Consider the following 26,069-nt stretch of genomic DNA (forward strand, 5'->3'; position numbering starts at 1 on the left):
CCATAACGTCCTATGGGAATGTCCTCAATTAAAACATGACCCAGAGAACAGACAGAAAGGGCCTTGGATTCAAGGAAGAGATTGGCTGGAATCCCAGTTCTGTCACTCACTTCTTGTATGACCCCAGACTTATCACTCACCCTCTCTGAACCTTTGTTTCTTCATCTGGAAGATGGGACTGATAATTCTCTCCCTATCAACTTAACCAATAATCTTCTAGTGCTGTTGTACAGCTGAGAGTCTTAGAAAACTCAAGTCTCTGAAGAATTGGATTTGGGTATCACACAAAGGGGTACAGGGTGGGGACAGGCAAGGCACAACATGTTAACAAACGGAATTATGAAGGAGAAGCAGAGGAAGAGAGGTCATCATGATTGAAAAAGTCGATGGGCTGGACATGTGTCAAGAGTGAGAGGTGGGGGGCCCACATTCTCTACTGAAATATACATAACAAAAGGGGAAACTTTTAAAAGGCCCCTAGCCACTGGATGGATTCCCTGTGTCAAAGGAATGGAAGAACATGGGCACGAGTCACCCAGGATGGGCAAAACAGATGGCCTGTGATCTTCTCTAAAGGAGAGATCAGAGAACCACTGGCGTATTGGAGAACCAACCTCACAATACTTCTGTAAGCAATGTACTTTATAAGCTTTGGAGTCCTCAGTGAATGGGAGATGGTGTATTGTTACTGGATTCAAACTGTAAGCCCCAAAGCCTGGGCTACTGCCATCTCTCTCTGCCCCTTGACCCCTGAGGCAGAAAATACTTAAGACAGATGTCTTAGTATGCTGTGGGACCCAGAAATCAATCTGTAAGACCTATACCCAGGCAGCCAGTTGGTGTGGGCTGGTATTTAAATAGTTAATGCACAACTGCCTGCCGGTGATCAGCTCCTGAATAATAAGTTGCTATTTCGATAGGCTTTCAAAGGACTGTCTCCACCACATGACACACACTGGGAGGGAGGGAGACAGGTCGAGGATGACTACCCCCATTCAGCAGGACGCAGATGATCCCCATTCTTCAGTTCAGGAAAATGACGCACAGAATGGTGCTGTGCCTGTGACAGCCCCAGGGTCGCACCCTGAGCAAGCAAATGGAGAGGCTGGGGTGGGGAGCACCTTCAGAGCTCTCAAAGCTAACTAGACCAGTCTGTTTCTCTAAGCTGTACACGACTGCTATGTCCCCAACCCGCCCTGGCAACCAGGGTCAAGACTTCCAAAGGAGCTTAGAGATCCCAGACTCCAAATCAGCAGGGCTGACATCCTCTCCCCTCCCTTCCCACCCAGCTTAGTAGTTCACACCTGGTTGGTTCCAGGCTGAGACTGGTTGTTGCTTTTGGCCATAACAAAATAATTTCATTTCTGAGCCGAATAATTAGTGCATTCAAGTACAGACAGCTCTTAATGGGCTGAAAGAAAGGATGCAAATATTAGCTCTTTTCACTTCTGAAAGCTTGAATTTCTGGTTGGTGCCTATGCCCCATGAGTCACTAGGCAATAGGGTTTGGGGGTTGGAGGGGGGTGTTTGTACATCTATTTTCCACATTAAACAACTGAGCCTGGCCTTCAGACCTCCAGGCACACCCAACTAGCTTGGTCCCAAGCAGTAACCTCCTTCGCTGGGGGGAGGAGGAGGAGGGAAAAGAAGGCAATGAGGAAAGAAATAGCCCTCATTTAACCCAACCTGTTCGCTGAAAGCCAAAATGTATCAGTTGGGACCAAACACCCAAAGACCAACTCCCCTGAGGACATTCTCTTTTCCACTGGGGACCACTTCTTCTAAACTCACCAAAAGAATCACCCAAAGGATATAACAGCTCTCATGATGAAATGGACCATTGGCTGATGTAGGCTAAAAATGGACTTAGGCTATTGGTCTGTGGAGCCCAAAAGAGGACTCTTCTGACATGGAACAACTTCATAAGTTCCTGAATTACTGAGACAAAGGGCTGTGGCTACCCAGGAGGGGAAAGTATTCAATGGGTATGTGTCAGAGAAAAATAGGATCTCAAATTTGAAAGGCATGATCATGGGTGTTAAACCTGAGAGAGATCTGAAAACATAGATTAGAACTTGGAGGGACCCTGGAAGGGGCCTAAGAACAGGGAAGGTCAGAGCTGAGAGGGGCCTTAGAACAGAGAAGGTCAGAGCTGAGAGGGGCCTTAGAACAGAGAAGGTCAGAGCTGAGAGGGGCCTTAGAACAGAGAAGGTCAGAGCTGAGAGGGGCCTTAGAACAGAGAAGGTCAGAGCTGAGAGGGGCCTTAGAACAGAGAAGGTCAGAGAAATAGAGGCCTTAGAACAGAGAAGGTCAGAGCTGGAAGGGGCCTTAGAACAGAGAAGGTCAGAGCTGAGAGGGGCCTTAGGTCAGGGAAGGTCAGAGTTGGGAGGGGCCTTAGCACAGAGAATGCTGGAAGAACAAAAGGTCTAGAATATCAAGGGAATTAATGAAAAGAAATGCTAGGGAAGGTGGCCTAGCCATACCAGATCTTAAACTGTTATAAAGCAGCAATACCAAAACTACCTGGTACTGGCTAAGAAATAAGTGGTGGATCAGTGGAATAGGTTAGGTACATAAGATACTGTAGTCAACGACTACAGTAAGCTACTATTTGATAAACCCAAAGACCCTAGCTTCTGGGATAAGAACACACTATTTAACAAAAACTGCTGGGAAAACTGAAAAACAGTATGGCAGAAACTAGGCATAGACCAATATCTTACACCGTATACCAAAATAAAGTCAAAATGGGTACGCGATTTAGATATAAAGGCTGAAGCTATAAGCAAATTAGGGGAGCAAGGAATAATTTACCTGCCAGATTTATGGAGAATGGAAGAATTTATGACCTAACAAGAGATAGAGAACATTATGAAATGCAAAATGGATAATTTTGATTACATTAAATGGAAGTTTTTGCACAAAGCCAATGCAACCAAGATTAGGAAGGAAGCAGAAAATTGGGAAAGAATTTTTACAACCAGTGTCTCTGATGAAGGCCTCATTTCTAAAATATACGGAGAACTGAGTCAAATTTGTAAGAATACAAGTCATTCCCCAATGGATAAATGGACAAAGGTTATGAACAGACAGTTTTCAGATGAAGAAATTAAAGCCATAGTCATATAAAAAAATGCTCTAAATCACTACTGATTAGAGAAATGCAAATCAAAACAGCTCTGAGGTACCATATCACACTTATCAGATTGGCTAACATGACAAAACAGGAAAATTATAAATGCTGGAGAAGATGTGGGAAAATTGTTGGTGGAGCTGTAAGCTGATCCAACTGTTCTGGAGAGTAATTTGGAACTATGCCCAAAGGGCTATAAGAGATCATAAAAATGGGAAAAGGACCTACATATACAAAAATATTTATAGCAGCTCTCTTTATGGTGGCCAAGAATTGGAAATTGAGGGGATGCCCATCCATTGGGGAATGGCTGAACAAGTTGTGGTATATGAATGTAATGGAATACTATTGTGCTATAAGAAATGATGAGTGGGCAGATTTCAGAAAAACCTGGAAAGATTTATACGAATTGATGCTGAGCAAAGTGAGCAGAACCAGGAGAACATCGTACACAGTAACAGCAACATTGTTCAATAACTGACTTTGATAGACTTAGCTCTTCTCAGCAATGCAAGGATCTAAGACAATTCCAAAAGGCTCATGATGGAAAATGCCATCCACATCCAGAGAAAGAGCTATGGAGTCTGAATGCAGATCGAAGCAGACTATTTGCTCTCTCTCTTTTTTTGTTTTATTTTGTTTCTTCTTTCTCATGGTTCTTCCCATTGGTTCTAATTCTTCTTTGCAACATGACTAATGTGAAAATAGGCTCAATATGAATGTGTATGTAGAGCCTAGATCAGATTGCAGGCCATCTTGGGGAGGGGGGTAGAAACAATTTAAAACTCAAAGGCTTGTGAAGCTGAATGTGGAAAACTAAAAATAAATTAATCGAATATTTTTAAAAAAAGAACATAGGATGTCAGAACTGGGAGGGACCTTAGAACAGGGGATGTCAGAGCTGGGAGGGGCCTTAGAATATAGGATGTCAGAGCTGGGAGGGACCTTAGAATATAGCTGGGAAGGATCTTAGAACAGAGAATGTCAGATATGGGAGGGCCCTTAGAATATCAAAGGTCCAATCTGGAAAGGCTCATACACAACAAAAAATTTCAAGAGCTGGAAGGAACCTTTAAAAACAGAATGCTAGAGCAGGAATGAGAAGGAATATCACAGATCATCTAGTCCAATGCCCACATTTTACAAAGTCTGAAGCAGTCTCTGGGAGGGAAGAGGACTTGTCCAAGGGCATACAGCACAGATAATAAGCTCCTTAAGGGAAGGGACTGTCTTTTGTCTCTTTTTGTATCCCCAAAACTTAGCACAGTGCCTGGTACATAGTAGGCATTTAATAAATGTTTACCGATTAAGTGATTTTAAAATCAGGGTGTTCTATTTTTGGACAGCTCTAATCATTTTACATGAACTGACATCTGTCTCTCTGGGCATCTCTGGACCTGCCTGCTAGTTTTCTTTCTTGGAGGACAAGCAGAATAAGGCTAATCCCTCATACATATGACAGCCCTTTAAATACCATATCAACAAGTATTTATTAAACCCTTACTATTTGCCAGTGCCACTGAAGATACAAAGCCTGTCCCCTCCTACATCTTTTCTTCTCCAGACTAAACATTGATCGCTTTGTCATCTTTGTCCCACTCATCAGAATGGACTTGTTTGCCAATGTCCTTATGATGTTTTCTTCCTGAGTCCAAGTCATGTGATTCTTGTTAGTGTGGGCTACACTGACCCCATCATTTCAATTTGGTCTGATGTGACTTCCCTCCTCATAAGGCAGACAAGACTGAGGAAAGAAGGTAAACTGAGTTAGGTCCATTTGACTTTTGGTTAAAAAGAAAGCAGTTGGAGGGTGTGGCAAAAGGAATGGCTCAAATAGTTTTTGTCTTGGACACTGGATCTCAAGGAAAAGGAATAGAGTAGCACTTACTGGGGAAAAGACTCCTTATCTGACATGAACAGCTAGAGGAAAACTGGGAAAGCAATCTGGCAGGAATTGGATTTAGAACAACATCTCACACCATATCCCACAATAAACTACAAATATCTGTCCTAAATATAAACCAGCAAATGGCTTAAAACAATAGAGATGGGAAGAAGATGCCTCTCACAACTATAGCTAGGAGGGGAATTTTTAAATAAACAAGGGATAGAGGTGACAAAATTGAAAGGCTTTTGTGCAAGCAAAAGAAGTACAATTAGAATTAGAAAGGAAACAATTAACTAGGGGAAAATCTTCCAGCAAATTTCTCTGATAAAGGTCTGCTATCTAAGATATGCAAAGATTTCTTACAAATACAAGGTGTCCCAAAAGTCCCAGTGCTATGAATGCTTAAAAATCACACTACGACTTGTACATAGGAAAAAGAGCAATTCTCCAGTAGATAAATGGTCAAAGGATGTAAACAGGGAATTCACAAAAGGAGGATTTGAATTCTCAATTCTTTGAATTCTCAAAGAAAATTCTCAAAAGAAACAAAACTCAACACCATATATACATGCTCTAAATCAGTAAGAGAAATGGTCATTAAAGCAACTCTGATGTTTTACTTCACACCAGATTAGTGGTGATGATGAAAAGGGGGAGGGGGAAGCAACTGTTGGAACAGCTGTGAGGAATCAGACACACTTATTGTTGGTGGCGTTGTAAAGTTGACTCAACCATTCTGAAAATTATGCCCAAGAAGTCACTCTCAGTATATACCCTTTGACACAGAGATATTTTGATTAGACATATACCCCAAGGAGGCCAAGGATTCATATGTGCAAGAATATGTATAGCAGTCCTTTTTGGGAACAAAGTGGATGCCCACCAATTCAGAAATTGTTCAACAAAATGTGGCATATGAATGGAATGGTATACTATTATGCCAGGAGAAATGACTAATATGACAAGACTCAGGAAAACATGACGAGAATTGTATTCATAGAGCAGAAATGAGCAAAACCAGGAGAACAATTGACATTACATCCAAAATGGTGGAAAACAACTTGAAAAGACCCTAAAACTCTAATCAATGCAGTAACCAGCCAATAGTGGACCCAGAATGAAACATGCCTCTCACCTATCAACAGAGAAGTAATAGAGCAGAGATGTACAATGAGATGTGCCATTTTCAGATATGGCCAGCACTTTCATTTGTTTTGTTTGATTATACCTATTTATTACAAGAGAAGTCTTTTATTTGGGGAGTGGGGAGGGAGTGAGTTAGTGGGTAATGATACAAATGTCCCTCCAATAAAACAGAAGAGGGCACAAACATATGACAATTTATTACTATTCATTATATTTAATACATGCTTTTAACAACTGTATCAGTTCACATTTTCTTATTCAATCCTATTTTGAATTCATTGAATACTGAAATGTATGTTAATTGATAATTCCATGATGAAAAGGGGGAAAAAAACTTTTCAAAAAAAAAAAGGAATAGATTATATCAGTAGAATGGAAGCTCCTTAAGGGCAGAGATAGTTTTACTTTTGGCTGGGCCATCTCCAGTCATCCTGGTGAACATCAGGCCATTGGACCCAGATGGCTCTGGAGAAGAAAGTGAGGCTGGTGACTTTGCACAGATCCTCCCTCGCTCAAATCAAAGTCAACTGCAAGTCATGTCATCATCTCACTGATGTCATGGTCCTCTTCGAGAAGGAAGGACAAACACAAGTTTCACTCTTGTCTTTGTATTCCCAGAACACAGCAGAGTGCTTGGCACAAATACCACCTTAGCTGTGGCCCTCATTAAGTTTCATCTAGATTATTCACCTTGCTTCAAGGATCTCCCAATTTCAGTCTATCATCCAGTTTTGCTACTGCTGGTTTTCCTTAAGCATATGTCTGACCAGGTCACTCTCTTCCTCCATCAACTCCAGTGGCTCTCTATTGCCTCTAAAATCAAATATAAATAAACTCTGGCTTTTAAAACCTACACAACCTGTCTCCAATCTATCCATCTAGCATCAATGGACAATACTCTCCTTCCCTCTATAATTTAGCCAAATTGGTGTTCTCTCTTCCTCCACATGCCTTTGTTCTGGCCATCCCTCATGGCTGAAATGTATTTCCTCCTTGTCTCCACCGTATGGAATCCCTTTCTTCCTTTGAGTCACAGCTCAAGCACTGCCTTCTAAAGCCTTTTCTGATCCCCACAACAGCTAGTGCCCTGCCTCCCAAACTACCTTGGATTTAATTAGTTTATACTTATTCACTTTTATATTTATTCTATAGACTGGGTGCCCCCTGCCAAAGTCTTAGTGCCATTTTAAGTTTTAATGGCTTAAAGCAGCACTGAGACTTTTGGGACAGTGTGTGTGTGTGTGTGTGTGTGTGTGTGTGTGTGTGACCAAAAGAGACTTCAGATGAAGAAGCATGGTTGTATGGGACGGTCTCAGCTGGAGAAGACCACGAAATAGATAGTGAATGACAGTGTGGAGGAGACTCTGAATGATGAGAAGCCAATATGAAGCAGCGCTGCTCAGCCTCTCCTCTCCAACATGTCTGAGGCAAGCAGACAAGCCTCCCAAAGACTTGCTCCCCTCATGGCTTCCGACACAGGACCTTGGCAGATATTCCCTACGAGATCAGAAGTGGTGTCTGAGGAGCCATTATAGTCCAGAGATGAAATCTGCATCTAAACAGCCCATCAGAAAGCTGAAGATGCTTTCCACCCAGCTCATTGATTTCCCTTGGCCTGCCAGCACTTGGCAAGAGACACACCCAGGCAAGACCAATGCATTCCCCATTCTCTGTGTTGCTCCCTTAAGCCTCCAATGGTAGCATCTCATTACTGAAAGACTCTTGGATATGGAGGTGGAAGACCTAAGTTTCAATCTCAGCCTGGTCACTAATTAACTGTATGGCCTTGGGTAAGTCTCTTCTTCTTCCTGGGCCTGAGTTTCCTGGTCTGCAAAATGAGGGAACTGGGCTAGATGGCCCCTTCATGCTCTAGATCTGGGAGCCTATGTTCCTTCCTAGCTCTCCAAAGAACTCCAGGATCCCCAAAGTGGTCTTGCTGGGGGACAGGCTAGCACAAGATACCAAGGCAGGAGCCCCAAGGTACACAAAAGCCAGAGACAGGAGGGCTGGTAGGACCTGAAGAATGTTCCCAGCATCCCCTGCAGGTGGGCTTTCCAGGGAGAGGTTGGGGTAGGGAAGGAAAGATGAAGAAGTTTGCTTGGTTCCAAGGCTAGGCTTTAGGCAGTCAGTGAGACAGTCAGCAGCAGCTAGTGAGCACTGACTATGTGCTGAGCCATGGAGAAATGAAGCCATCTGAGGCTGAGGCAGCAGACAGCCCAGAGAGAGAGAGGGTGGGAAGGGCCCAGGGCCTGGGGAACAGGGCAGCCAAGGCAGGACTGCCTTGTGCCTCAGGCTGGCCTGAAAGGTACTAGGAAGAGCAGTCTCAGTTGCCCTAGTTGGGCACAGGCCTCTTACTTCCCCAGAAAAGGCTCTAGGCTTGGTCACTGACAGGGCAGGAGGCCTGCTTTGCTCCCAACAAAAAGCCTTGTGAAGTAGGCCAACCAAGATGGCTTATGTAACAGAAAGGCTGCCCTTTTTGGCTGGCCTAAGGGGGCTAGGGAAGTGAGGGCACAGTGGATAGGTCTCTGAGCTGCCACCCTTATGGAATCATCAGTTTCAAGCTGAGAAGGATCTTAAAGGATCATGATTCAAATCTCACCTCTGTATATCCTTAGGCAAGTCATATATCCCTCTCTTCCCTCCCCCCCTCCACCCTGGGCCTCATTTTCCTCATCTGTAAAATTAAGGTATTGAATTAGATGGCCCCTAAGGTTCCTTTCAGCTTTAGATTTCTGATTCCATGACCTTCCTGTCTTTGGACCTCAGTTTCCCTAACTGTAAAATAAAGTGGGGAAGAGGATTGCCTGGATGATTGCTGACTTCAAATCTAGCACTGTTCAGAATGCTCTTGGGCTGTCCAGGATTCTTGGGCACCTTCCCCTCTCTCTCCCTCTCATACCCACCTACTATGGATATATATTCCCCTTAGTATGCCTTAGTTTCTCTGCCTGTAAAATGACAAGGAAGCAGTGTGTTTGCCAGTGAGCTTTAGGCTGGAGAGGGATCACATGATTAGAATAACTAGGGGATCATCCAATCCGCCCCCTTATTTTACAGGGATGGCCAGATTGGGGATCAAGGTCATCCAGTTGAGAATCAAAAAGGGCATGGTGGAGAGAGAAAGAGAGAGAGAGAGAGAGAGAGAGAGAGAGAGAGAGAGAGAGATAAAGTCCTGCCTGGCCCTACCATCCAACAAACTTCCCAGCAGGCAAAGGAATTGGGCCAACGTATTGGGGGGGGGGGCGCCACAGAGAGGAGAAAGAGGATAGGGGCATTCCCTACAACTTCTTAATCACAGCAGCTGGCCAAGCAGGCAGTGTGGTAACCAGGGGTAGGCCCTGTGGTACACCATGGTTGGGAGTTAAGAAGCCTAGATGGTATTCTTAACCTCTCTGTACACCCCCATCTCTTCCCCTCTCCCTGTCTTCACCTATCAAATGAAGGGGTATTGGTTCAGGTGATCTCCTGACCTTTCAGCTCTGATATCAATCAACCTATCATAATGGACTAATTAAGCACCTACTATATGCCAAGCATTGTGCTAGGAGGAGTGGGGTGGAGACACAAAGCCAAAGAAGGAAACAGTTCTGTCCCTCAAGGAACTGCCTTGGCCCAAGAGTGAAGGGCCCTGGTTTGTCCCACTGGAGATGCCCTGAACAACTCCAAGGGCTCTATGGGTAGCAGCAGCCGAGTGACTGGCTCCAACAGCCAGGTATTAGGACGTGAGTAAGGGGCCTAGGCTGGAGAAAGGAGAGCTGCAGGGCCTCTTTGGGCAGCTAGCACCCGGGGCTCTTGCAAAGTTATAGAGAAACATTGTCTCCTGGGGGACATGGTAAAAGCTATGACTTTCAAATCAGAGGACCTGGGTTTGTTTTTTTTTTTTTGAGGGGGGAAGGCAAGGCAACTGGGGTTAAGTGACTTGCCCAAGGTCACACAGCTAGCAAGTGTGTCAAACATCTGAGGCCGCATTTGAACTCAGGTCCTCCTGACTCCAGGGCCAGTACTCTACTCACTGCACCACCTAGCTGCCCCAGACTTGGGTTTGAAACCTGGCTTTGTTGCTATTAGCTGTGGGGCCTTGGACAAGTCACTTCCCATCTCTGGGCCTCTGTCAAATGAAAGGATGGTGGCCCAAGTGTTCTCAAAAATCCCTTTGAGCTCTAGATTGAGGATTCTTAGAAAAGTCTCCTTTTACTCTTCCCTTCCCTTCTCGATGCTCCCTCCTCTTCAGAGATTCAAAAATAAATATGTTAGAAAGATGTGGGCAAATCTGGTACAGCACCACCATGGGCACCTCTATCCTCATCCTTCCAACAGTTGGCCAGCCTCCTTTTAGAGCCAATGCCTGCAGACGCCGCTTCTGCTCTCCTCCTGAGCCACTGCTGCCCACCTGCCTCCCAGACAAGTGCCCCCACAGTGACTGCATTCAAAGAGCCAAGGAAGGCAGGTGAGGCAAGAGGCAGTGGGTACCTGGCCATTGTCAGTGTCACCACAGTTAGTGCTGCTGGCCAAGCTTTCTCACCAGGAGGGATACTCGGCAGTTAGGGGAGAAAGACCTTGAGCTGTTGAACCAAGAGTGTAGGGCTGGGGGAGGAGGTGTGCTGTCCAAAGAAGGCTGGGCCCTGGAGAACTGCTCAGAGGATTTTCAAGCAAATCAAGCCAAACGTAAGCCATCTAGTCCAGGGGTTCTAACCCTGAGGTCTGGGAACTTTCTCTTCAAAAAAATATTTTAGTAACCATATTTAAATATGATGGGCTTCCTTTGTAATCCTTTATATTTTATTCACTGAAAAACATGATTCTATAAGAGATCACCAGAGTGCTCAAGGAGTCCATGCCACAAAGGTTTGGAACCCCTGACCTAGAACAACTCACTTATTCAGGAAACTGGACAGACTAAGCCCTCTCAACTTCAAAGTCAAATAATTAATGGTAGAACCAAGAGTAGAGACACCAGATCTCTGGATGCCAAATCCAATGCTCTTGGCCCTCAGCTGCCAAAAGACTTTGAGAATAGTAAGGATCCTAGATTAAGAACTGAAAGGGCCTTTGCATGGTTAGCATCAAAGCCAAACCCAACAGTTTACAGCTAAGGAAACTAGAGCCCAGAGATGTTATGTGAATTAACACACATAAGACCTTCAATCTAGACCTGGGAGGGCCTTTCAAGGTTATTGAGTCCAACTTCCTCATTTACCAAAGGAAGAAACTGAGGCCCAGGGAGAGGAAAGGGCCACGATGCATCTCCAAGCCCAGCTCATCCAAAGGTCCTTATTTCACGGGTGAGGAAACTGAGGTCCAGGGACTGTGCCCTGCCCTACCCAACTATGCCACCTGGCACAGTGGGGAGAGCACTGGATTTGGAGTCAGGAGAGATCTGGGTTCAAATCCCCGCTTTGATACTTGCTAGCTAAGTAACCAAGGGTAAATCACCAAATTTCTCTTAGCCTCAGGCTCCTCATCTGTAAAATGGGGATAATAAATACCATAATGCCAACCTCACTGGGCCATCATGAGGTTCAAATGAGATAATGGATGGGAAGAGCTTAAGTGCTAAGCCAACATTCACTACTATTATCATCTCCTTGAACCCTGCAGGTAATAAAGTCCAAGCCCAGCTCTACCTTGGACTTGAGTCCAATTAGGCCCTTAACAGTGGCTTTTAATGAACAGAGATGACAAGTGGGGGCACCGTCCAAAAGAGGCGACTACCTGCTAGCTTAGGCTTAATAATGACACGTGCCATGTTAACCCAGCAATACTAGCGGGAAGCCTTGGCCCTGGCCCAGATGCAGGGAAATGGGGGCCTGAGAGACAGGAATCCAGCTGGACTTGCCAAGGGCCTGGGTTGCTGGCCATGGCACAATGAGAATGAACCAAGTAGCAAGATACAAACCCAATTCCTGTTGGCTCTTTCCCAAGGTTTCTTTTTGTGACTACAGGAGATAGAGAAGAGATAATGCCATTCAGCTATTCATAGCAGCACGTGCATGCCTAGGCTGGGGCTGGGGAGAAGGAATCAACCCTTGGCTTGGAAATTCCATCTTCCCCTCTCTGGGGAGGGATTCGAAGCTTCCTGGGGGATAAAGACAAATGCCCAACCCTGGCACACAGATGCAGAGAACACAGCTGACATGGAAAGACAGGGTTTACCCAATTCGAGTTAGAGTTTGTGCCCCTTTTCACTCACCAGTCCATTCATTAACTCACCCGTGGCTCCATTCACCATCTTTATGACTCCCCAGACCCTTCTTCCTGGCCCCCCACTTCTCTATATGTGCTGTCTGCTCTACTAGAATATAAGCTCCCTGAGGGCAGAGACTGTCTCATTTTTGTATTTTTATCTTTAACATTAGCACCAATTTTCTCTTTAATGATCCCTTCAAGAATTTTCTCCACAATCACAGTCAAGCTCACTGGCCTACAGCTTGGCACACTGCTCTCTTATTTTTGAAAATCAGGGAATTTGCCCTCGAATAGGGAAAAGGGAGCTGTCCTGATGTGGCTACACAGGGAACTCACCAACATAAATTTTTGACAATCAGTTTTTCAGGAGCTGGGTCAGGTGACCTGAATTCAGAAGAGCAGCTGGGGACTCTTTTCCTATCTCCTTACTTCTCTGGGCTATCAACAACCTATTAGTCATTCTGACTCTGTCATTGTCACTGGAAAGGTCACTCTCCTTTGCTGAGAAAACCAAATAATAACTGACCAGCTGGGCTTTCTCTCTATTGTCAGCCATCATCCCATCTGCCCCAAACAAAGGTCCTATCCCCTTTTTATGCTCCATTTTCTCCCAATGCAGCCTAAATACATCAGCACCCCTCCTGCCCCCCCCCCCCTTTTTTGTCCTCTGTTTCTTTCGACAGCCTGGGCTTGAGCATTTCTGACACTGTATCACATGACTGACACTCATATCTCTCCTCTGCTACTTTTACTATATTACTTGCCCTGTGTCTATCATCTGCACATTATCTCTTCAAAATCTATGTTGGTGAGCTCCCTGTGTAGCCACATCAGGACAACTCCCCTTTTCCCTATTCAAGGGAATTGTTTCCCTCTGAGCCTTCATTAGTTTCATTCTCAAAACCTCTGCTTAGACAACTCTCAATTTAACAAATAGCAATGTTAGTGCCCCCCTCCTCCCTCCCCGGCACCCCCAAGATTATCTCCAGTTTATCCTCTCTATGCCTAGTTTGTACATAGACGTTTGTATGTTGTCTGCTCCATTACACTGTGAGCTCCTTGTGCCTGGTATACAATAGACGCTTAATAAATGGTTGCTGAGTTGTTGACCTGTACCATTAAGATATATAAGACTGGTCAAATACAGTCCAGAAATGATCCCTGACCTCAGAGTTGATATTAGAAAGGAATCAGCCACAGAGGGTCCCTGGGAGGTCATAGAAAGGGCAGGATTAGGTCATATCATTCCCCTGCCATTGATAGAAGCCATGATCATGGAAAAGCCACTTCTTTCCAACCTGATAAGAAGGCCACGGAACCTGGAAATTTCTCCCTAACTCTCTCTGGGCCTCAGTTTCTTTATCTGTAAAATGAAGGCATTAAATCAGTTGACCCCTGAGATCCCTTCTAGTAGTGACCTTACTTTCTAAGGCAATTGGTGGTGCAGTGGATAGGGAACTGGGTCTGGAATCAGGAAGACCCAAGATCAAATACTGCCTCACACTAGCTGTGTGACCCTGCACGAGTCCCTTCACCTATGTTTGCTTCAATTTCCTCAACTATAAAATGTGGATAATAACAGCACCTATCTTCCAGCCATTGAGAAGATCAAATGAGATGTATATTTATAAAAAAACACTTAGCACCATGCCCAGCACACAGTAGGCATTGTATAACTTTTTTCCTCCTTCCTTTCTGTCCTTCCTTCCTCCCTCCCACCTCTGTCATTCTATGTTTTAAGGTTCCTTCCTTCCTTCCTCCCTCCCTCCTCTGCCATTTTATTTTTTAAGGTTCCTTCCTTCCTTCCTTCCTTCCTTCCTTCCTTCCTTCCTTCCTTCCTCCTCTGCCGTTCTATGTTTTAAGGTTCCTTCCTTCCTTCCTCCCACCTCTGCCATTCTGTGTTTTAAGGTTCCTTCCTTCCTTCCTCCCTCCCACCTCTGCCATTTTATTTTTTAAGGTTCCTTCCTTCCTTCCTTCCTTCCTCCTCTGCCATTTTATGTTTTAAGGTTCCTTCCTTCCTTCCTCCTCTGCCGTTTTATGTTTTAAGGTTCCTTCCTTCCTTCCTCCTCTGCCATTTTATGTTTTAAGGTTCCTTCCTTCCTTCCTTCCTCCCTCCCACCTCTGCCATTTTATGTTTTAAGGTTCCTTCCTTCCTTCCTTCCTTGCTTCCTTCCTTCTCTGCCATTTTATTTTTTAAGGTTCCTTCCTTCCTTCCTTCCTTCCTCCTCTGCCATTTTATGTTTTAAGGTTCCTTCCTTCCTTCCTTCCTTCCTTCCTTCCTTCCTTCCTTCCTCCCTCCCACCTCTGCCATTTTATTTTTTAAGGTTCCTTCCTTCCTTCCTTCCTCCTCTGCCATTTTATGTTTTAAGGTTCCTTCCTTCCTTCCTTCCTTCCTTCCTTCCTTCCTTCCTTCCTTCCTTCCTTCCTTCCTTCCTCCCACCTCTGCCATTCTGTGTTTTAAGGGGCCTTCTAGCCCTAAGTTTCTGTAATCACGAGGCAGAAGTCCTAGTTTTGATACTAACGGTAGCTCTGGGCAAGCTATCCATCCCACTTCCCTGAGTCTCAATTTCCTGATCTGTAAAAGGAGCTCCAGGCTGTCTAGACTCCTATCAGCCAACGCTAGCTTACCCAGAAGATACCAGAGGAAAAGGATGGATGACTGTTAAAGCTGCTATTTTCAGGGAGCAGAAAACAAAATGTTTAATGGAACCCTTCATGAAATAGACCAGGGAAAGCCAATATGCTATATGGAAAGAGTGCTGGGTTTAGAGGTAGAGGACTGGTGCTGACTGTGACCTTAGGCAAGTCATTTAAATGATCTGGCCTCAGTTTTCTCCTAGGTAAAATGAGAGGAGTAGATTACACATCTTCTGTGGTCTCTAAATCTATGATCACACAGATACTGAGCTGAAGGCTGCCATGACCTTTAGGGCCTTGCCCTGGCCTTTCTGGAAGGGGCTGCAGTGTTGGGGGGGGGAGACTTTAATAGTTAAGGTGCTCTCTGGACCCATCTACCTGCAGTCCTGGCCTACTAGGTTGGGTTGGACAAGGAGGAGCTCGGGTTGCCCTCCCCTTCCCGAAGGATTGGGAAGAAAGCTTGTCAGCAGTCAGCACAGGTCCCTTAACAGGCTCCCCACAACTAGAAATTCCACCTTCACCCCCAATTCTGGGGGTGGGCATCCCAATAGGGATGTGGTGGTCGACCATTACGTTGATGTGAGCTAATGCTTCCTGCAAGATTCTGGCCTCCCTGTGGATCCAGGGAAGGTCTGCTCCCCTTGGGGAGATTATATAACACCCTGTTTGCCTGCCTGCCTTACCATCCGCTTGAATTCATCAGAGAAAGCCAGAGTGTTCAGAACCTGCTCTCCCCTCCCCCAATCCATTTCAAAGAGCCAAGAACCAGGCCTAAACCTTTATAGTGGAGGCAAGAAGGCCTGGGTTTAAGTCCTATACCAAACACTTGAGCTGGGTGACCCTGGGTAAGTCCCTCTCCTTTCACTGGTTTAGATTAGGGGAAGGAAAGAGAATAAGCATTTATATGGTGCCTACTATGTGCCAGGCACTGTGCTAAGTGCTTTTTTTTTTTTAACAAATGTTATCTCATTTGATGGACTTAGCCTTCACTTTCTCTAATTCGAAGAACTAGGATTTACCCAGACCACTGCTGTGTATGGGGTTCAAGCAGGATTCTTGGAAAATCAAAGACTAATATGCCCAAATATTTATCACAGTTCTTTTCACAGCAGTCAAAAACCCAGAAACAAAGTAGAGGAACAGCTAAAGAAATTGTAATGCATGACCGTCATGGTATCATACCAAATGATAATCACGAGAAATTCAAAGAAACTGGGGAAAATGTCCACCAGCTTAGGCAGGGCCTCAAACACTAAAGCCCTAGTCAATCATTCAACATTTCTTCTCATTACCACCTTCTGCACAGAAAAAACCTGCCCTGATTCTCCTCTGGCGGCAACAACCTTCTCCTGCCAACCTCACACAGCATTTTGACCTGTACTTTGGAATGGGTCGCTGTGGGAAGAGCCCTTGGGGCTAAGGAGCTCCCAGTTAAAACATTCATCCTAACACCTAGCTTGGTGACCTTGGGCAAGTCACTTTATCTCAAAAGGTCTCAACTTCCTCATCTGCAAAGCCAGGTAGTCTAACTTTGGACCACCTATCTCATGGGGTAGTTGTGAGGAAAGGGTTTTGAGTGCTATAGAACTGTAAGCGATCTTATATTTATGTAGGATAATGTAAGTTATTCACATTTATGTTTGTCTCCCCCCATAAAGTGCCCTGCACCTTGCCCAATGTGGGTACTTAATCAAAGGCAAAAACATTTATTCAACTCAACTCAAAAAATCATGGGATTCCAAATGCAGTGTGGCACAGAGCAATGAGAAGATGAGAATACAGAAGGGAGGTGGAGAGGATATTTTACATGCAGGTGTTTGAAAGGCTATCTTGCAGAAGAGGACTCAGCACCTTAGGGCCTTACATCTAGATAAAGGCACTCAAAGGCCACCTCACAGGGGAGAAACTGAAGCCTGAGGAGGGGAAATGATTTGATCCCACAACTGGATGGGACCCATCTCAGAGACCATCTAGTCCCAACGTCTCATTTTTACACACATGTTCTGTTTGGGTCCAAAAGGCAGAACCAGTAGCAATGTGGGGAGGTGCCCAGAAACTAATTGAGGTCTGATGTCACAGATGAAAGCTGGCTCAGAGTGGAAGAAGCTGCCTCCTCATTGGAGGGCTGAAAGGAAATGGCCACTTGTCATCTATATCGTTGAGGTTGGGGCTGGACTGGCTGGCCCCAGAGGCCCCTCCTGGCTCTGAGAGGCCATGATTCAGACTCATAATCATAGTCATTAGGGTTGGAAGCCATTTGAGAGCCCATCCAAACTAACCCCCTGATTTTGCAGAAGAGAACAGCCAATCTCCGAGAGGGGAAGGGCTTTGCTGAAGGCTCCTGTCTCCAAGCCCTGCGTCTTTCCACTACACCAATCTGCCATTCCACCCCCTGGAGTACTTACTGTCCCTATACTGAGCCGCCCTGGACATTCAGCCTGGCAACATGGAACTGGTTTTCCAAAAACATATCTAAAAGAATTGTGAGGACAGAATGGGGGGAGCATACAAAAGGGAAGACCCTCTCCCTTCCCAAACATCTCAGATTGCCCCCCTATGGGGCTGGGAGGTAGAACATCTGAGGGCCTGAAATAGATGATCCCAGGGTGTCAGATCTGGAAGGGGCAGCTTACAAATGAGAATAACAAGTCTCACAACGGAGAAGTGACTTATTCAAGGTTACATGGCTAATTAACAAGAAGCCAGGTCCTCCGCCTCCAAATTCAGGGCTTTTCCCATGTGTCTATGAAAACCAATGGAAGGCTTGTGAGGAAGGGGGGACGGAGAACAGAAGGTGAAAACCTTGGGGAAATCAGCTGCCCTCCCCCTGGCCCAAGCCCCCCCCTCAAAGCAGGATGGGGTGAAAGGGAAGTCCCACCTGGTAACAAAGTAGGACAATCCAAGAGGGGGGAAAGGTGGGGGAGGGGAGAAGGCCTGGAGGAATGGAGGGAGATTAGGCTCCACAAAGGGACTCCATTGCTCAGCCAGGCCCCCCCCCCCCTCCCGGCTCCAAGCTGCCAGTGGGGTCCTACGTAGTGTGCCTGGAGCTTTCGGAGGCAGGGGCTCCCCCGCCTTCCAGAAAGCAGACACCAAGTCCAGCAGCAACTCCTCCCCCCCACCCCCGCAGCCCTTTCTGGGGGGTGGTGGCTGGGTCTTTAAGAGGGCGGGCTCAAGAGCTCAGCAGGAGCTGAGTGATGCACGAGTTGCTAGGATACAGTCAAAGGGCATTTTCTTGAATTCTGAGGTGGGGGAGCCAGGAGCTGGAATCCCTGGAGCAAGAGGGTATCCACCTCCCGATAGCCAGGGCTTGTCCTTACCGCCCCGGAGAAAGGGTGGGAATTGTGGGGGTGGGGAACAGGGGACCTGAAGGTCCGGGGAGAAGCCCGATGTACTTTCTCATCCACCCCTGCCTCCATCCATCTCTCACCCTTCCCTGTTCAGTCTTAATAATTAGCCCCCTAAGAATCAGGGGAGGAGCGAAAAAAGAGAAGGAGGAGGGAAGAAAAAGAAGGGGGAAGGGAAGAGGGAGGAAAGAAAAAGAAGGGGAAGGAAAGGAGGAGGAAAGAAAAAGAAGGGGGAAGGAAAAGGAAGAGGGAGGGAAGAAAGGGAAGGGAAGGAAAGAAAGGGGAAGGGAAAAAAAGGGAAGGGGGAGAGAAGAAAAGGAAGGGGGAAGGGAAGAAAAGAGGGAATGAAGGAAGGTGGGGGAAGGGAAGAAGGGAGAAAAGAACAGAGAGGGAGGGAATGATGGAGAGAGGAAGAACAGAAGGAGAAAGGGAGGGGGAAAAGAAGGAGCAAGAAACAGAGAGAGGGAGGAAGGAGGAAGGGAAAGGAGATAGGGAGGGAGGACTAGAGGAAAGGAACGAAGAGGAGACAGAGAAAGGAGGGGAGATCGTAACTCATATCTCTACAGCACTTTACGGTTACTGGGCACTTTATATACATTATCTCATTTGATTGGGGAGGAAAGAAAAAAAAGGAAAGAGTTGGTTGTATTTTTTTTTTAATTAGAGGACTAGACTCCTCTTGGATGTAATCCTCATTTTTTTTCCTCTCCACTGGCTCTTTCCACATACCCTCCGGAACCTCAAGGGGAAAATCTCCAAGCTTTAGGAATAGCGATATAACCAAGCCATGCTGGCTGGCCACTTTTCCTCCCCTGTTCCACAAACTTCCTTCCCTTCCTTCCTTGTCACTGTGGGGTGCCTTGCCCGTAGCCCTGCCATCTGCCATAAAATAAGCCCCTTGTTCCCTTCAGATGACCGCTTTGGAAATGCCCTCCACTGCCCTCACCCACAAAAAGGGCTCATCTTCTGCCTTAAAGATCAGTTAAGGGGGCATGGTCATGCCCAAAGCTCCAGGGTCCCCCACCTACCTGTGCCTAGGAGCCCAGTCAAATGCCTTGGCAGGCCACGAAATCCTGGCAGGACTGGCTTCACTGTGGCACTCACCATGCATGGGGCGTGCAGTGTGCTGCCTGAGACACACACACACACACACACACACACACACACAGAGGCACACGCACACGCACACATGCACGCACACACTGATCTGCCCCGTGACACATCCATGGGCTGTCTCCACACCTGGCTTGGTGGTGGGGGATGGATTCTGCCTCATGCAAATCTGGCTGGAGGAAGAAGCAGATGCCACATCTCACCCCAGAAAAAGAAGGAAAATGGGGGGAAAAGCCCAACAACAACCTTCAGAGACTGGTAGCCCCAAATCACAAAATACCAGAACTGAAAGGGATCTTAGGAATCATCCTGTCCAACTCTTTCATTTTATATAGCATCCTAGATCTAGGGCTAGAAGGAAACTCAGAAGGCATCTAGTCCAGCCCCTTCCTTTCACAGAGAAAGAAACAGGCCTAGGGAGGAGAAAGGGACTTGCCTAGGGTCACAAAGTAGCAGAATCAGGATCTGAACCTAGAACCTCTGACTCCAAATGAAGGTCCCTTTCCACTACCTTTGAGCAAAATGCAAGGAGTTTGACCAGACATTCAGCAGCCAAAAAAAATCCATTTCCCTCACACCCATGGTTACAATTCAGTCCTTTTCTTCTTTCACTTGTCTCATCAGCAATATCTCAGGCACCCAAGGGAACAGAATCCAAACCACCCAGCCAGGAAATCTGCCTGATCTGAGCAACACCTCTGGAACCAAAAACTCCCATTCCATTCCTTTTGCAAGGAACAAATCATCTGTTGTCTATGAGTTGTCTATGAGGGGACCACAGAGTAATACATAATTAATACCAGCCAAGTTCCTAGAATTGAGTCTGCTCATGGGGAATATCCAAAAGAGAAACCGCTTCCTCCCACCCCCAACCAGCCCCACTGGAAATGCTGGAGAAGGCTCCCTTTCCTCCATATCCAGCTGTTATCCAATCATGTCAAAATCGTGTTGGCTGGGGTCCTGGCATGAGCCACATTTAGGGAGCCTCTTTCACTCACTGCCTCTGTCCATCAGTATCTAGTGCTGACATTGAACCACTGGATGTGTGTATGTGTGTGTGTGTGAACGCACCCCAGTTCATTTCGACACAAGCCATAGCGATCTCAAGTCATATAGGCAATAGGGAATGAGAGAAATCTGCCGACATCAGCAGGAAAACAAACAAATAAAAAACCAAGTATTAACAACCAGCATCAGAAAATCAGGAATTACCTGCGTACCAAAGGGAGCTTTCCCAGGCCAAAATAAATAAAAAAATAAATAAATGACAACAACAATGAATAATAGTAACAGTGATGATAATGATAACCACCGGTACCGCTATATGCACAATCTTAAATTGTAATTCCTGCTTGTAAGACACATTTTCTCAAGGCTTATCATCTTTAACCATCATTCATCCACCCATTCACCCATCTTTGTGCCAAAAATTCCCACCTCAGATCCTTCTAGATTCATTTGGCTTAGAAAAGCCTCCTAATGGAGAGACCACCAAGCCAGCCAAACGTTTTCCAAAATGATGTTCCAGTGCAATGATACCCAAGACAGCACTTAATTTTCAAGAAAGTCATTGTAAATGAAGTAACTCAGTACTACCCATAGCCCAAGGCTGTTATTCCGGTTGAAGATCTCAGTGGGGGGAACCCATTATAAACTCAAATGCAAACCTCCAAACTCAAACCTTGAGATTCAAAGGGGGAAACCACCCTTTGTGTATTTTCCCTCTTGCCAATTCCCCAAGATCCCCACCCCAGGGGACCAGGAAGGAGAGCCGGTGGATTCCCCACTGAAATCTGACATTTACCACTTTAAGGAAAGAAGCTACTCCCCAGCAGGGATGATCTGGAGCCCTAGAAAACTTGGATGGCCAACTGAGATTTCGAGGGAGAAGGTCCGGTGCCAAACCCCAATGGCGGCCCCCACCCCAACCTCATCTCTGAGAAAATCCTTGCTTCTCTGGACAGAGGAGGGAAGGGGATCGAAAGCTGAGAGTCATTTTCTCAGTTCCCACTGCTTTCCCGGGATTTTGCTTTTCATTTTAGCAGGTCCAATGTGAAATCCAAGGCTCTCTCCGATTGTCAGAATTCATCCCTCTTCTCCATAGCCCCTAACCTTAGGCAAATCCAAATCCCTGCCCCTCCCCCCTCCCCTAAAGAACCTAGGGTGATTAGAAATTGAGACAGAAATTCCCTGAAGAACCCCAAAGGTTAGGTTTGGGTATTTTTTACTCCCAAACCACAGAGCTCCGAATGCCAGTGCTGGGTACACACACCTTCCCCCGCAGCCCCCTCCCCGCCAAGCGGCACCCACACACAGGCTAGGGATAAGTTCCAGCCCCGGGCAAACCAAAAAAAGCCCTAGCTATACCCAACAGACAAGGCTCAACAAAAGATTTAGGGAGAGAATATACCAACGTCATACACATCACAGTGAGGCCATGTTGAAACTCCAGGCGCCTTCCCCCCCAGGCAGAAAGCTCTGTCTCTGTGGTTCTCCTCTCTGTCTCTGTCTTGTGTGTGTCTGTGTCTGTGTCTGTGTCTGTGTGTGTGTGTGTGTGTCTCTCTCTCTCTCTCTCCCTCTCTGGGTCTCTGCGCCTCCTCACTCTCTCGCTGTCTCCCTCCAGATGAATTCAGAGACTGGAGCCCTCAGGAGCAGCAGCAGCAGCAACAGCAGCAGCAGCAGTAGCAGGAGCAGCAGCAGCAGGAGCAGCAGCAGCAGCTCCACTGGCCACACAGTCCAAGCGTTCAGCGGGTCCCCAGGAAGAACATGAGGATGACATTGACGAGCAAGAGGACCACGATCACGGCAAACACCACGATGGTTTGCACGTCCAGGGTCATGGTGCAATGCAGAACGCTATAATGCTCCAGGTGTGGGGCCGGCAGGCTCGGAGTCGTCAATCTCTGCTCTGCCAAACTGTCCATACATCCAGCATGCTAGGGGAGAGGCTGAAAATGGAGGGGGCACTGGGGTGGGGCGCGGCGCGACGCGGCGCGGCGTGGCGTGGAGGGGGCGCGCGGCAAGCTTCCCCCTCTGCTCTCCAAATTGGGTTGCTCTGCTCTCCCCCGCTGGTTGGCGGAAGCTTAGCTCACACTCAAGTCGGGGGAATCCAGCATACTTCCGATCAGCACCTGGAGATGCTGCCAGTCCAACCCGGGAGAGAGAAGAGAAGCCCGAGACTCTGGGCCCCCCCTCCCCTCTGTATCTCCTCCGCTCGCCGTCTCTCTCTGTCTCTCTGTCTCTGTTCTCTCGCCTCCCCTCCCCTCCTCTCCTCTCCTGTCCCTCCGGCTGCCTGCGTGAGCCCTAAGCCGGCACTGCGCTCTGCCCTGCCCTGCCTAGCGCCCTCAGCCCCAGCCTCGCACCCGCGCCTGAGCCCACACCCGGCGGCCCCCAGCCTGCGCAGCCCCGCAGCTGGAGCGGCTCGTCACGCAAACTAACAGGCGCCCCCATTGGTTAGCGCGGGCCCGGGAGGGGGAGGGGGGGAAGGGCCACCTGTCAATCACAAGTCCCAAGCCACCGAGGAGGTGCTTTTACGTCGAGGCGAGACTGGGAAAGGCAGAGGGCAAGGAGGTCAGGACGGCAGCGGCTGGCAAAGAAAGAGGCCAAGAGAAAGCATGGAAAAGGTGGTATTGTGGGGAGTTAGCCAAGCATCATAAGCTCTAGGGCTGGAGGGCCCCTTTAGGCCCGTGGTATCCAACCTCTTCCTTTTACAGATGGGGCCATTGAGGCCCATTTGGATCATCATGGGGTCACAGAGATAGCACTATAAGGGAACTGATGGGATCTATCCAGCCCAACTGGGCCACTTTACAGAGGAGGAAATAGACATCCACCGAGGGTCAGAAACAGCTGGAAGGTCCCTCACCAAGTGTCTACTCAACCCTCCTCTTCGGCACAGATGAGAAAAATGGTGCTCACACAGAAGAGGTTTGCCCAATACAAGCCACAGGCCACAGAACTCAGTTTTTGCCCTGGTATCTCCATTGCTTAGCCCAGTGCCTGGCACATATTATGTATCAATGTCACATGGTTAGGAAGTACCAGCCCAGGATGCAAACCCAGAACCTCCAACCACAAAGCCTAATGGCTCCCATGGCATTAAGCAGCTTCCCAAGTCGGGAGAGAATCAGTTGGAAAAGATACTAGTGAGCATTTGCTCCAAACTCCTTACTTCAAAGATGGAGAAACTGAGGGCCACCAAGTTAAAGCTATTTGATTCATAGACTATGGCTAACAGCCCCCAGAGATCCAACCCATTTTCTAGATTTGCAAACTGAGGCTCAAAGAGAGGTGACTTGTACCCAGCTAGTATGTATGGGGCCTGAAGCTAGTATGTAGGCCTGAAGGGCCTACAGAGGACATCTAGTCTAATCCCTCCATTTTACAGGAGAGGAACAGACCCAGAAAGAGACTTGCCCAAGGTCACACAGCTAGTAAACACAGAAAGATAATGAGATCATCAGAGTTCATTTATTCAAGCTCCCTCATTTTACAGATGAGGAAACAGGCTCAGCAAGATTAAGCACAGAATGATAATGGGATCATTGGGAGTTTGTTTATTTCAACGCTATTTGACATGAGGAAACTGATGTCAAATGACTTGTCCAAGGTCACACAGGCAGTGTGAGTACAAGAGATCAGATTTGCACTCAGCTGCTATGATTGCCAAGCCACTCCCTGCATCACTGAGTGCCAGATCTCTCTCACTGGCACTGAGGTCACAGGGCCTAGCAGGGATCTTAGGGGTCATCTGGGCCAAATACAAACCAGTTCCCGTGTCCAGTGCTTTCTTCCCAATGGTCCTTAGAGATAGGTTGGACAGGTATATTTCTCATCTGTTTACAGGGGAGCAAACTAAAGGGTGCAGGCACATTTCCTAAATTCACATAGCTAGCAAGTATCCCAGTCTGATCTCAAAGCTCAGCTATCTATCTGACCCCTGATCCAATAGGGTCTTTCCTCTCCACTCCACCACAAATAAGTAAACTACCAAGACCCACAGAGGGAGAAGACATTTTTGGAGATCACCAAGCTTTAGTGACAGGGCCAGTCCTAGTGCCTGAGGCTCCTTAATCCCACCCAAGCCAGGGCATTTTCTACTACAGCCTGCCCAATTCCTATGTATTGAGTCAAAGAAACTGAGATCCCAGACTAGGGGAGGCAGGGAATATTTGGTCAACTGATTCCCTGCAGGACTAAGGCTGGTGCACAGACTCCTCCACTCTAGATAGTAGAAAACACATTTCTTTCTGGCCTTGAAATGCACCCTCTGATTCCTTGGTCTGGTCCCCAGAATATTTCTCTCCCTAATTACTCTTTGATTGGACTGATGGAGAAGTGAATTGGCATCCTCCCAGCAAGCATTGGGATGCAGTGGACAAAACAGTAATTAGCTCGGCAGTCAGAGGCCCTGAGTTCCTGGATCACAGGATCCTAGATCTACAAAGGGCCCTCTGAGGCCAGCCAGCCCAATCTTCTTGTGGTGTAGAGGAAGAAGTCAAGGCCCCAAGAAGGGAAGGGACCTGTCCAAAGTCACACAAGAACAAAGTGGTAGAGCTTAGGATTCGAACTCAGGTCCATTTGACACCAAATCTATTCCTCTCAAGGATGACCTTGGGCAAGTCATTTCACCTGAGTCTTGGCTTCCTCAGCCAGGAAAATGCTTTTAAAACCATAAAGAACTATAGAAATGGGAAGAATTATCCCATGTGTTCTCTGGGCCCTCCTGGCTTTGCTTCTTCATTCAATATCATCAGAACAATGACCGCCAGCCTCTGATTTTCAGAAGGTGTCAGCAGCCCTGGGGAAAGCCCCTGGCCAACTAAGTCCTCCCTGTCCAGCAGAGCCCCAAACTCCAAAAAAAAAGGGAGTTTGGCTGGTGATTATATGAGAATGAGTCTAAGATAACTGTGCTCAACAATGGTCAGGTTCCACAAGGCCTGGGAGTTGGGGCATGATAGGGGCCAGGGTTTGGCCATAGGATAGATCCCCTGGACATGGGGGTGGAGAGTGGGGAGTAGTTACTGGGTGGTTTAGGGAGGGAGCAGAGGAAGAGAGGGAGCAGTTTAACACTTATTAAGCTTTACACATTTGATCCTGTAAGGTAGGTATTATGGCCCCATTTTAAGGAGGAAAAAGGCCTGAAAAGTGAAGTCACTTGCCCAAGGAAAGACACACAGCTAGTTAGAGGACAAGGTTGGTAGCACTCTTGCCCAGGTCTTCTGACCCCAGCCCAGTGGTGTTTCCAGGACCTGGAGGGATCTCCTACCACCGAAGCTACAGGCTTGAAGAGTCTAGACAGCCCCTGCCTTGAATGTGGGACAGAAGAGAAGCTCTGCTGGGTGTCTCTGGGGACACCTTTCAGGCTGCCTTGTAGGCTCAAAGACAGAGAATTTCAAGGGCCTATTTTGGCCTGTCCAATCTTTTTTCCTCTTGGCCCTGGACCCACTGTGAACTACTGCCTGGAAACCATAGTGTAGGGGAAGCAGGAAACCTAGGTTGGAATCACAGCCTTGTCCCAAAGTCATGTGTGTGACTTCCCCCTCTCTGGATCTGGTTCCTCATGTAGAAAACAAGGTGGTTGGTCTCTGAGTCTTCAGCTATGCCAATCTGGGAATCGCCA

The 26,069-nt window shown here is 47.0% G+C and overlaps 1 protein-coding gene across 1 annotated transcript in view; it reads right to left on the minus strand.

Annotated features, from left to right (window-relative positions):
- Positions 1 to 22,805, minus strand: part of ARHGEF9 (Cdc42 guanine nucleotide exchange factor 9) — a 121,420-nt gene extending 98,615 nt beyond the window's left edge. Inside the window, exon 1 of the mRNA XM_036740336.1 lies at positions 21,869 to 22,805. The gene's annotated coding sequence lies outside the window, so the exon portion shown is untranslated. The remainder of the gene's footprint in view (positions 1 to 21,868) is intronic.
- Between the last annotated feature and the right edge of the window lie 3,264 nt (positions 22,806 to 26,069).

This window comes from Trichosurus vulpecula, chromosome X (assembly GCF_011100635.1).
Source record: "Trichosurus vulpecula isolate mTriVul1 chromosome X, mTriVul1.pri, whole genome shotgun sequence".
NCBI classification, from domain to species: Eukaryota; Metazoa; Chordata; class Mammalia; order Diprotodontia; family Phalangeridae; genus Trichosurus; species Trichosurus vulpecula.